This window comes from Cricetulus griseus, chromosome X (genome assembly GCF_003668045.3).
Source record: "Cricetulus griseus strain 17A/GY chromosome X, alternate assembly CriGri-PICRH-1.0, whole genome shotgun sequence".
Taxonomy (NCBI): domain Eukaryota; kingdom Metazoa; phylum Chordata; class Mammalia; order Rodentia; family Cricetidae; genus Cricetulus; species Cricetulus griseus.
In genome coordinates, this window is record NC_048604.1 from 38,985,211 (window position 1) to 38,998,552 (window position 13,342).

Genomic DNA, 13,342 nt, shown 5'->3' on the forward strand with positions numbered 1-13,342 from the left:
CATGAAGCTTTGGAACTGTTATGTGTAGAGATGCTTGAAATTGAGAAAGACAAGCAGCTTCCCAAGGTAGGGGGGATGATTGACAGCAGACAACCCCGCCCCGTTCCCCTCCATTCCTTCCTCCCCTGGCGCATGGAACTATCTCCTGAGTGCTACAAGTTGTAGCGGGCACCGCTGAGTGTGTTTTCCTTCGGGGCACTTTTTATGTAGCTGTTGACTTTAGTGTCTTCTAAACTAAGCCACTTCGCCCCCTTAAACTGTCCTGAGTAAGGAACAAACTACCAAGCATCAACGGAGCCCTGATGAGCCCGCGCCGCGGAGCAGCTTAGCAGTCTCCTGGGACCCAGCTCCGGTGGAACCACAAGCATGCACCCTGGGTGAGCTGTTGCTGCTCAGAGCGTCTTTCCCCTTTCCAACTTTGGGTTGCTTTGCCTAGCCAGGACTGTACTTGCACGTATGTCACTACAAGAAAAAAAGTGCAAGAAGGCATGAAAAGGGAGCTGGGAGGGTGGGGGCTTGCTTACTCAGGACCCTGTAGTTCAGAGAGCCCATGTTTCTCACCCTCCCTCTCCTTTCAGATTGTGGCTGTTCCTGGTTTCCTTATGCCTGACCAAAGAACTGGCAGAAGCGGTAAGGCTTCAAAACCCCCCTCCCCTTTTTTCTTTTCCTCTTGTGTTTCTGTTGGGAGTAACAGAGGGTTGTACCAAAACGGAGCCTTTCTAATAGGAGTTAATAGGGTTCTTGAAGAGGAATAGCATGCTAGTTTAATAATCTTGGAACTCAGCAATCTTCCTGTCTTAAAATATGGCTATAGGTTTGGAAAATAGAAAACAGAGGTAGACAGGGCGAGATGCACACATTTGTGAATCTGTTCAGGACAACTTCAGATGACTGACCACTGATGCCTTCTTTTGCACCGATAGGCAGATCTGCAAACCTGCAGAAACATAGCTTTCCCTAATCTGTGAGAACATGGATTGACCCATGAATTTAAGGGTGGAAAGAGAGCATAAAGGACTGGCACTTGAAAGAGGCCGCAATCAAATGGAAATTAAACTTTATATTTTCTTGTAAATCTTTTCACGCATCAAAAAGTTAAAATGCTTAGGAAAAAAACTTTCTAAAACTTAACCTTTAGTGGGCTGATTTGGTATTTATTATCCATGAACTTACCCAGAGACTCCAGGCAAAGGAATTTGTGTAGACATCTGGTAAGAAAAGTTTAATGAATCCCAGAAAGTAGAGAAGTAGCCAATGCAATTAGGAGGATAATTTCACCAAGGTGGAATGACTAAATGATCAGATATGCCAGTTTTCCAGTTGAGCTAGATACTTATGCTGTTCAAATAGTAAGTTATTAATTATTGAGTACTATTTCATTGGTTGGTTTAAAAAAGAAAAACTATGCCAGCTAAAGTCATTTACAACACAAACAATAAATAAACATGCTTGAATTTTTCATCTTGTGAAGTGTAATTATTTTAACTGATTGACTATTTTTTGTAAAGCTTTAAAAACTGCTTTAGAGCTTTACTTCCTTCAGTTCAATAAGATCACCAACACACTTGTGAAGAAAATAAGCACATGTCTTTCAGAAAATATCAGTGAGGTGAAATGATTTTTCCTATAAAGAAAGAATAATACCAGAAAATTGAATTCTAAAGTTTTGTGACCCCTTAAGTCAGAATCTCAGCTCTTAAGTATGTTTCTGCTAGTCTTTGTAAGAAGAAATATTGATCTCAGACACTTGAACACCTTTTTAACCTGGTTCTTCCAGTATATGAGCTTAGTTATGAGTTCCCTTAAGGGTCTATACTACATTTATTGAAAATGCCAGCTTTTGATTTCACTTTGTCCAGGAATCTTGCTACTGGTTAAAACAATGTAGAACACCCCCGGTAAAACTTGTATTTTCAGACTCTGATTTTTTTCTTTTTAGCAAACTTGTAATATATGATCATTATAGACTGACAGGCATTTCCGAGATACCATATCTTTTCATTTCCTATGGTGGAGGGTAATGTTTTCAGTCCTTCAAAACATTGAAGTGGGTCTCTACATCTGGGTTGTACACTTCTGTCTCATGGTTTTACAATGTCACCTGCTATGTCAGTTGCAATAACCATGGTAAGACTAGAATAAGTCTTGGGGTCTACTGACAACACTTAACAGAGCCTGTTGCCTTAAAGTCCAGAACTGCTGAATTCAGCCTTCTTTACTTATACAAAGCATCAGTGGTGTTGGGAAGCTTTTTACGGCAAAGAGAAAGAGTAGAGTCACAAAATACTTTCTCAGAAGATGCTGTTATTGAGGGGATGTTTTTTTCTCTTAATGTCCTTGCATTGTGTTCTCTTCATTTAGTCTCAACTAGAGTCTATTCTCTGTATTTGTGCTCTTTTTCACTTTTCAGATAGTTGCAGGCATTTGAATTTGCAGTACCTTGTTTGAGCGATATTAATGCAAATAACTTATAAATACATTGATAGAAACTCTGTTGCATTGCATTATGAGAAAGTCTCTTCGTGATGCGAAAATTAAGTTGCCGATAATGGAATATTGGTAAGCAATTAAAGATAAGGCCATGTAGCTGTTTTTGAGATTTTTCTTTTTAAGAATTTGCAAAGCAATTCTACATAAAGGAATGGAAAGGTAAATGTTCAAATCCATTAAATTTATTTTTCAGGTGAAGTATCGGCACAGTTTTTCTTAGTGAGAAAGAACCTAAGACTGCAGAACACTAGGGATCCTTTAGTTAAGTGCTTGAGTCCATAAGGGTCTGGTGTAGATTAGATGTAACCTGCACCCTCCTTTCTAGAAACTTGTTTCTTGTGCAGTGTTGCTCATTGTGCTCCCTATTAGAGACTGCTTAATGGGAAAGTGTCTTCATGCATTGAATCCTACTAGTAAACACTAGAAAAATACAAACCTCATCCTAGACTATCATGTCTAGGATGTAAAATATATCCTAAATATAGGGAGAGTCCTTATGTTTTTATTTCATTCTGCCTGTATTCAAGTGTACATTCATAGATGTCTTCAATACAGCCAAGGATACATAAAGTCAAAAGACTAATAGAACACTCATTTGGGTGGGGAGAAGAATAAAGGATTAAAACATGTTTGTCGTCCATTTTCAAGTAAAGATCTGATGGTAATACTAGCTTCTTTCTTTCAAGAGTATGAGCATACCCAGGTCGGTTCTTCACACTGTCTCTGACCTAGTCATTACAGCAGCCTTCAAAGTTATGTTTTAATGGAGTTCAGGAGCCATTGGCAGTTGATGGCTGCTGGAAGAAGTGTCCGTTTTCTTTGGGTTGTGCCCCCCTGGTAGGGTTTTCATGCTCCAGTGGCCCTACAATCATGCACTGGCAATGCTAAGTGGACTCAGAGGGTTAAAAAAAGTCCATGAAGCAGGGAGGGTGAAGTGGTGATGGGGTGAGAGAAGAGTAAGAGAGGAGGAAATGGGCAATGAATTAATAAAAAATATTGCATGCATGTATGAAATTATCAACCAGTAATTAAGATATACATTTTTAAAAGAAAGAAATCCTTCTCATTTTATTTTTATGTGTCTTTTTTCCTTTAAGTAATTCAACACAATATGGTATTTCCTCTACCACCAACTCCCTACCACTAAAACCACCAAACTTCATGCTCTTTCTCTCAATCTCTTTCTCTAAAATGTCAAAACAAAAAGACAGAAAGAACCCAAATGAAACAAAAAAGTGCACATACAAAACTATGGAGTTCATTTTATATCAACCACACTCCAGGGCAGGCCTCTACCTAGAGTTTCTTTCTATAACAAATACTGACCCCTCCTACATTTGAAAAGCAAACCCAAAGCCAAAACCAAAAGCAAGCCCAGAAATGTAAAACTAGTTTAGTTTTTTTCAGTAAATCTAACCCTTTCAATGCAATTGAAGTTACTTCTCTTTTGTTTTCTTCTCTTCTTTAACACTGTAGGGTATTAGAGCCCAGAGTGAGGCTACTCCATTACAATTGCCTTGTTTCAGCTACTAATGTCTGCTTAACTACCAAGTCCAATGATTTTTTTTTTTTGCAGTGTCCATTCTATCTTGCCTACTTTCAATTTCCTACTTTCTAATCCTTCTGAAATCCTCTTTCTGATCTTCAGAATCCTGTGGCCCATTAGCTAATGCTTCTTTGATATTTTTAAAACGTTATCCGTCCAATGGCTGTTTATTAGGGACTTCTGTATTGCAAGGAGTATGTTATGCCCTAAGAGTCCATTGGTGAACAAGTCAGGCATGATCTTTATTACGAACTTACAATCTTGAGGGTTACGTGTCCCAAAATTGAGACTTTTCTCAGCATTTCATACTTAGCCACATTTTTGCCTCAGTAATTTTAACTATGACTCTGTATATTGATGACAAAGAAATTTATATTTCAGCGAAGCTATCTCCTTGAGCTCCAACCCTGTTGTTCTAACTTCCTCCTAAGCTCTGCCTCTCAGTGCATTGATCTATATAAAGCACTTAAAACAGTGCCTGGAGTTTAAGCTAAGCACTCGACTAAAGACAGCTATTATTCTATTTCCCCCCAAACACAGTATATCTAAAGATACAACTATTTTCTAGTCATTCTCATTGATACTTCAACTTACTACTACTTTTTACTTTTACTTTCTTCACCATCCATGAAGTTTTAGGAACAAACTATAAAATCAATCACTAACCTCATTGTCCATGTCATCAACGACTTATAATTTTATCGAAAATCTCTAGACTGGTTTTCCCATTCACACTCCATTGATTGTAGAACTAACTCATCACCACACATCAATAGCTTCTGAACTGGCTTTTCTATGTGATGAGTGCATGACCTACTAGTGAATATACAAGTCGACGCCCAATGGCCTTCAGAAATTGTCTTTTCTTTGTATACCTTAAGAATTACAAATGACAAATTCAATATTGATTGCTTTAATGACAAAGAACAACAGAAAAAATACCTCTGGGGTCAGTGAGATAGCTAAGTGAGTAAATTCACTAGCACTTCGAACCTTTTGACTTGTGTTTGATCCCCAGGACACATGTAAGATGAAGAGAACCAACTCTACAAGATTGTCATCTGGGCTCCACATGTGAGAATCTTTCCCCCTCACACATCTCACACAACACCTCACCACACATTCACACATCAGTAATAATAAAACAATAATAATAATACTTTCAAAAACTTTGTTCAATGGTATAATATCTAATAAATGATAGAATCATGATTCTGCCTCTATCCACAGTTCCTAGTTGTGTGACTTAATTTACCTTCCTTAGACTTATTTTCTCATCGCCAGAAAAGGAAATGACATCTTCCTCTATAGGTACTATTGTGCTTTGCAAATTAAATGAGACTGTGAACATACTGTGTACAAAGTAGCTCTTAAATCCCCATTCCACCTCTGACAATTATCTCTATTTATTGTAATTTTAATGGGAAATTAAAAATAACCCCCCAAATTTGACAAATGGTATGTAAGAAGATGAGCAAAAGATATGAGATATCAAAGAAGATTCATTTCTAAATTCCATCTACTGCAATGTCCATGTTTTAATGTTGCCCTCCTCACTGTTTTCTCCATGTCTATGGCAGGAACAAATATCTTGCAGTGTTTCAGGTTTACAAAGTGTTCTCTCGTTTCATAAATAGCTCTAGGCTATCCTGTGAAATAATATAGGACAAGTATGCCAGGAGGATTTAAGATTTATCCAAGCTCACAGATCTAAGAAAAGGCAGAATTAGGTAAAAGCACAACAGAGTGCTGTCTCCAATTGAGGCTTTTTATCATCTCTTATCTGGAGTCTCTACAAACAAACTCAACAGTTCTGGTTTCACTCCCCTTTTGCTCCCCACCCCCTTTGTTGATAGCCTTCCTCCCCAAAAGCCACAGTGCTTATTCTAAAACAAACAGGATCCAGGCACTCACCCCTTACTACCATTCAAACCCCTCTCCTGTTGTCCCATGGAACTCAAGTTTGGATCACAATCGCCCTTCTGATGTTGGGCTAATACAGCAAGCATATTTAGGATTGTCTTCTCTCTCTCTTTTTTTTTTTCTTATTCTGCTGTCTCTGCATGGCTTAAAGCCCAGTTTAGGAATTGATTTTTTAAAATTTTGCCTTCTCTGTTTCCTTATGCCACTGTTGTTTGTTCTTTTGCCTTTCCTTTAGTGAAAATGTATCTGGAGCCTGCCGTGTGCCAGACATTCTAGTTGACAATGAGAAGGGAAATGTCAACTCATAGCCCAGTGTGACTTAGTACATTTTGAGAAATGATGTTAGAGGAATCGTAAAAGCATTAGTTTAATGCTGTACTCTGGCTTGTATATCTATGTGAGTTTATGAGTTGTAATTGGCATTGAAGTTATTGCTGGATATTCCCTGTGGAGTCTATCACAATGGGGAGCCCTTTATTCACAGAGGACTCACTCCCCCATCCAGATTTACAAAATTTAGCCAATCTGAAGCCATCTAGGCAGGAGCAAAGGTATTCTAAACAGGGAAATTTGCTTGTCTCCCTTTGACTATGAGTCTATTAAAACAACTCCAAGGAAATGGAATTTCCCCAATAATCTCATACTGGGAGAAGCAAAAGACTGAATGAAGACTGGTGCCAGTCAGAAGGGGAAGTTGTCCCCAGGAAGAGATTTCACACAGTTCTGACAACTTATCAGATCATCTTGCAGGACAAGCTGGAGCCTCCAGGAGTGCTGAGGGTCAGTGCTGAGCAGGATGACAGCTGGACCAGGAGTGCTGAATTAAACATACCTCTTGCTCTATGTGTAAAGCTAAAACTCATGTCAGGACCTTGGTGTCAGGTCCAAAGGAAATTCCATTAAATGCACATTGTAAAGGTCTGAGGAAGTGATTTAAGGTATGTGAAAAATGAGAAATATTTCAGATTTCTTTCCCTCTTGCATTACTACAGTTATATTAAAACTTTTAAACTCCAAAGTGTTAACATACTAATCCTTGGAGTTTCCTTTGGATCTGACACTTGTAAGATGGACTTGGGAGACACTGGACTTTGTCCCTCTTCTCTAAGTGGTCACATTTAGCAGAGCTCCTTCTCCTGTTTTTAGTATTACTTTAATATTGTATTCACCAATACAGCTGGCTCTACCTACATTGTTGATATCAGCCTCTGAACCTAAAGACTCCCACACCTCTTCTCAAGCTCCTCATGGGTTCCACATGCAACTCTGCTAGTCCTTTTCTGGGTTTTAATTCTTTGTAGAATAATTCAAAACAAAGAGCTTTGTGTTTAGAGACAAATACACCTACATTCAAATACAGACTCCATTATAATCTACAACCTTAAGAAAATTATTAAATATATTGCTTTTTAAAATGACTATTTCTGTTATTCTTTTCCACTCACTGTAATTGCCACTCTCTTAGACACTTGGTGAAGCCATTTTGGGAACACTTTAAAGAAAATTGCTTGATGATTGTTAAGTATGTTTTTCAAGCATCCTATGGGAGAAAAAAAGAGTTAGGATTGTTATTAAAATTGTTCCAGATTTCCCAAAGCTACTTCACCTCTCAGGCCCTACCTTTGTGACCTCCTATGGAGATGCTAGTCTCCACCAAAGAGTCTTTCTAAAGGCACCTCTCCAGGCATCTTTGAAGTCCCAGTCCTTTTGTTTAACATCAATGGGGCTAGTTTGCCATTATCTTTCAATCTGGCCTGCTTGTGTTAAGGGGGAGCCTGTGCTACTCCAAATTTCTTGGACCATGAAACGTACATTTACTTCACAGATGCTAGCCTTTCCTAGAATATATTGGCCCCGGGTCTTTTGTAGGGCAAAGTGGTCTTCAAAAGATGCATTTTTTTCTCTTGAGGGAATAAACATTAAGTGATACATTTTTGGACCCATTAAGCATTTAAGTGACCATTTTTCTTTACTTGAGGGAAAAGTTGACAGAGAACAACCCAAAATGTCTGTGATTCCTTAATTCTGCTTGTGAATATAGCAGTTCCCTTAAAGTCAGGGATACAGTGCAAAGTTATACTTCCCATAAACCATCATAAAACAGCGTAAATACCTCCTAGTGCCTAGCTTGAAACATCCAGTGTATTCTTATGGATAATAATGTATATATTCTTGAAGGAAAAGAAAGATTTTATTATATTTTTCAAATTCTACAGCCATATATACACTTCCTTCCAATCATAATCTCATACAATCCCTCAAAATACAAACACGAGGAAAATAACTATTTTGTTAATAAATCACTTAGAAGAAAGAAACTGAAAAGAATGCAAAAAATATGAACTTGAACCATAGACATTTTAGTCTCCAGCTGCCTCTGTGTCATTTTGGTTGAGAAAATTCTGATATACTCTAATAGCACATCTCATCAGGTAATGGCTTTTTGGAATTAATTCTTTGGTTTTTTTTTTGCATTGAAATTTATTTTATATGCGTTGATGTGGAAGGTGTCAGATCCCCTGGAACTGGAGTGACTGACAGTTGTGAGCTGCCATGTGGGTGCTGAGAATTGAACCCAGTGCTCTGGAAGAGCCGCCAGTGCTCTTAACTGCTGAGCCATCTCTCCAACCCCAGAATTAATACTTTGTATTGCAGTCTCAAGATATTCCTCGGTTAAACAGAAACCTGTATTTTCCAGTCAGTAGCCACACAATTCTGGATCTTTCTCTGTCTCTATCTCCCTCACATATAAACACACACACAAACACAAATTAACTTTGCAACACATACTAACATGATTGGTGATGTTTCCCAATGTTTCAATACATGGAATCTAACATATTTGCATACTTTGTTTTACTACATTTTTTAAGTTTAGAATAGATTAGTAGTGAAATTGAAGTCTGATGTTAGGATTGTTAAAATACCTCCTCAGCCCTCATTAAGTCACAGGACAGAATGAAGTGTTATAGAAGGTTGAAAGAGGAAGAGGTCAATGTGCATTATAGTTACTGAAGGCTTCACAATTGTACTATGTGAACTGGTCCTCAACAAGGCAGTAAATCTTTCTTCTCTGTATGTTCTGTCTAGATTTTCTAGAGATCCCAGACTATAACTTTTCTTTTCTAGCTCTCTATAAATATACTTGTGTTTGCCTGGATTTACCTTTTAACTTTAAATTAAAAGTACAGCTATATTGGGCACCACTATTGAAAGTACAGAGGAAGAATCAGTGTACCATCAACCATATAATGTCTTTGAGGAAACTAAAAAGGGTATCGTTGTACAGATGGTAATACATGCCTTACTCCCAACATCCAAGAGACAAGGGTGAGTAAATTTCTGTGAGTTAAATTAGGCCAGAATGGTCTCCATAGTTAGTTCTAGGCCAGCCAGGGCTACATTGTAAGATCCTCTCCAATTTTTTTTAAAGGTTAAAGCCACCCTTTCCTCTAAGCGAATGTGGCTCAGCAATAGGCCACACTCCTTTTTGAGCATAAAGCAGGCTAGACTTCATCCCCCAGTTGACCTCAGTCAAATTTCCTTTTGCAGTGAACACTGTGAACAACATCCCAGAACAGCTGCAGCAGTATAAATATGGTTAAGTGGAGAACCTTAGAAGATGTCTGGCCAAAGTAGAGGATGACATTTGTGGAACAAAGGGAAATAACTATGAAGAGTTGAAATGGGGTCAGGTTATGGGAGCCCTTAACATCAAAGCAGAGAAGAATTTGTCTTGTATTGAGTGGACATGCTGCTGTTGTCATAACTTCTTGAGCAGGGGAAGGAACAAAATAATTGGTTTGAGAGAATAACACAAACAGGCAAGTGGCAAAGATTAGTTGGATGTATACATAGATGTATGAATGGATGGGTAGATGAGAAGATAGAGACATAGTAAGTATATAGGATATGTGGCACTGAATGTTCAAACAGCTATTAGGGTATGAGAAGAGTGGGGGAAAACTCAATGACCATCTTACCATTTTCCCTAAATAGCAGTTACTTCAGTGCTTTGTAAGTATAGATACCAGGAATGTGTGCATTTGATGCTCACATAATTCATAATAAGAGCTTCTATTGGATAGATATTGCTACAGACCAGGGATGGAATTAAATCTTTTAATCAAAGTTCATCCGCAATATCCTGCCTGGTTCTTTGCCCTTGAGGAAATTGTTTAACATATTTGTGTTTTATTGTTCTATTTGTGAAACAATAGCACCCACTTCATAGAATTTAAGGGGAAAAACACATAACATTCCTCATGTCTTTTTGGGTACCCAGTAAATATTAATGAATGATGAATATTTAGAGTAGGATTGTTGATATTGTGGTTATTAAGGACCTGACACCAACCATGTGATTCCCTTCCATTGGAGGCACATTCTTTCATTTCACTAGTCAATGATGAAGAGTCAGTTTCAAGTTTCAAATCATATCCCCATTTTCTCTTTTTAAATGTTATTTACCATGTTATTGCCATTTGTATACATTTCCTTTCTGTAAAGGAAATTTAGCACATAGAATTTGAAATTGATAATTAAGTATCAAATTTAGCGAGCTTTTCAGTTTTCATTACTTGTTAAATCTCCCATTTAAGACAAAATAAAAGACTTGGGAGGAGCTGGGGAAGGGAAAAAACATGATCAGAATGTATTGTATAAAAATTAATTAAAGAAAAAAAGAACCGTGTGTGTGTGTGTGTGTGTGTGTGTGTGTGTGTGTGTGTGTGTGTGTGTGTGTGTGTGTCTGTGTCTGTGTGTCTGTGTGTTGTGTGTGTGTGTGTGTGTGTGGAGAGAGAGGAGAGAGAGAGAGAGAGAGAGAGAGAGAGAGAGAGAGAGAGAGAGATGGACCCCAGGACCTGATTCTTTGCTAAATAAATACTGTACTATTGAACTACCTTTCCACCCCTCATTTTCTGAGTTTTATGTCTTAGTGGAATGATGAGAACAAAGCAGCAGTATATTCTGTGTCAAAAGCTTGCAGCTGCAACCCTTTAATTTCCAGATTCTTCTGTTCTCTCTCCTGTCAGATCTGCCTCTTACTGCTTTACACCCTAAGATTATGTTCAAAATTGAAGGCACAATGCTCATGCTAGAAGAGAGCTGTAGTTTACCTTGTTTTGAAATCCAACAATTGTTTTGAACCCTTAACTTGGTTTTGCCAGTCACCAAAGTCCTCAATGTCTACTCTAGGAAAAAGTTCTAGGAGAAATGGATGGGTTTTTTCTCTACTGACTCCTCATTTTCAGTCATTATATAGAGCAGTATGAAAGTGAATTTTTAAATATAAAACATACTAGTTCAGAGTCAAATTGAGTGCATCTCCCTTCTGCATTATAAAAGATTTATATACACACATTTATTGTTTAGTTATGCTCACCCTGTAATCTGAGAGAGTATGTGTTAATTTGAGGTCTTTTATTTGCACTATACTTGAAAATTTTCTGTAATTTTTGGAATGTTTAAAAAGTTTTTATAGATAATCTAATACACACAACACTAAAAGGTGAAATGACAATTTAAATGGATTTTTTCCCTTTGGCCATTATAAAGTAAGTTAACAGCATGATGCCACATCATCCTCAAACAATATGTATTTCCTATAAAAATATTCTGCTGCATAGCTATTTTCCATTTAACCAAATACTACCAAATATTTTAGCCTACAAAAATCGTGGTGGTCACCTATAATTCCAGCATTTGAAAGGTAAAGATAAAATGGATTTCCTAGGGAAAGCTGGCTAGCTAAAGTAGTTGCAATATGTGAGTTCTGGAGTCTGGAGAAACTGTCTCAATAAATAAAGTACAAAGTGAAAGAGAAAAACACATCCAATGTTAACTTCAGGCCTCCACATACATATACACATGGACTTACATGTGTGTGTTCACACACAGGTGAGCATGCATATATACATGCATATACACAAAACTTGATTGTGTATATATGTTTTCTTTAACCGTTTATCTGTTAATGGGTACCCAGAGTATCTCTATGTCTTGACTATTGTGAGCAGTGCTGCAATAAATATGGTTTTACCTGCTGAACTCTACATTGTTCCTTTGCTTTCAACAATAGTTCCTTTCCATGTTTTGTATACCTTCTTGATATTCCTCGGTCTCTTTATGTGGAAAACAATAAAAGCTACCTCATATAACTGGAAGGATTAGCGCTAGAGTGTTCCTAACATCCCTGCTCACTGTACATGCTAAGTAAGCTGTAGCTACCATGGCCAGTGAATTGGCATGTCACTGGACTTTTAGCTCATCATTCTCTAACCGCCACCACAACATGCTTCTAGTAGACAGACAGAGATCTTGCCAAGAAGACAACCAACAATTACTGCCTCAACTTTCTGCTGTGTTAGGCCAGAAATAGACCTAGATACATTCACAGACCTGGTTAGGGCAGGATTTTGTGGTCCTCTAAGTCTTAAGGAGAAATTAGCTAAGGTAAAGACTAATTAGCCTTAAATTGTGAAAGTGTTTGTTTGTGTGTGTCTGTGTGTGTGTGTGTGTGTGTGTGTGTGTGTGTGTGTGTGTGTGTGTGTGTGTGTAATTTCATCCGCCAGTTTATAACACTATTCTTAGCCTGGTTACCCTAAGGGCCTCTGGGGATAAAAAAAGACACTTCCTCCTCCCTTGTTTGTACAGCTTTTCTCACATTCTGCTGCTAAAGAAACTGACAAGTGAAGGTGCCAGCTCTATTAGAAAGAATACCTGGTTGCTTCCTACTGGCCTGGGGCCACTTAGTCTGGATGAACCATTGAAGAGCCACATGACTTTCAGTCACTATTTACTTGGAAGAGAATGAAAGGAAGGATTTATATCAAGTTACCAGTCCCCTGAGCCTGTCCTGTCCTGCCTGAACTGCCCTCTTTATTTTTCATGTCCACTACTAACTGCCTTAGCGGTAACATACTTCTGCTTATGTTCATAACACAATCTCAGAGCATCTGAAAGTGCAAGCCTTTGAGAAGTACCGAGGCTCTTATGGAAGCTCATGTGTCCAGAGAAAAGCAGCCAATCTACCTCTGTCCACTGTTGGATAGGTTACTTGACCTTATAATTGCCACCCCTTCACCAAGGATAGGACATTTTACACTGCACAGCAAACCACTCTCCACAGTTCAGTTGTGTAAAATAACCAATGTCCATCGTACAGTACCTGTTTCTCTATTCCATCATGGTTACTGTGGCGACAGTAACTGTTCCTCTATTTACAACCCAACTGGAGCAGCCATAATCTGGCATACTGTTTGTTGTGGCAAAATAATGAGAGCTCTGGAGTTCTTTTACTGTGTTACTAAGTAAATATTATTTATAGGTGGGATGTGTGTCACCTTTTCACATATGCATTGATCAGCCATGATGGAGATCAAG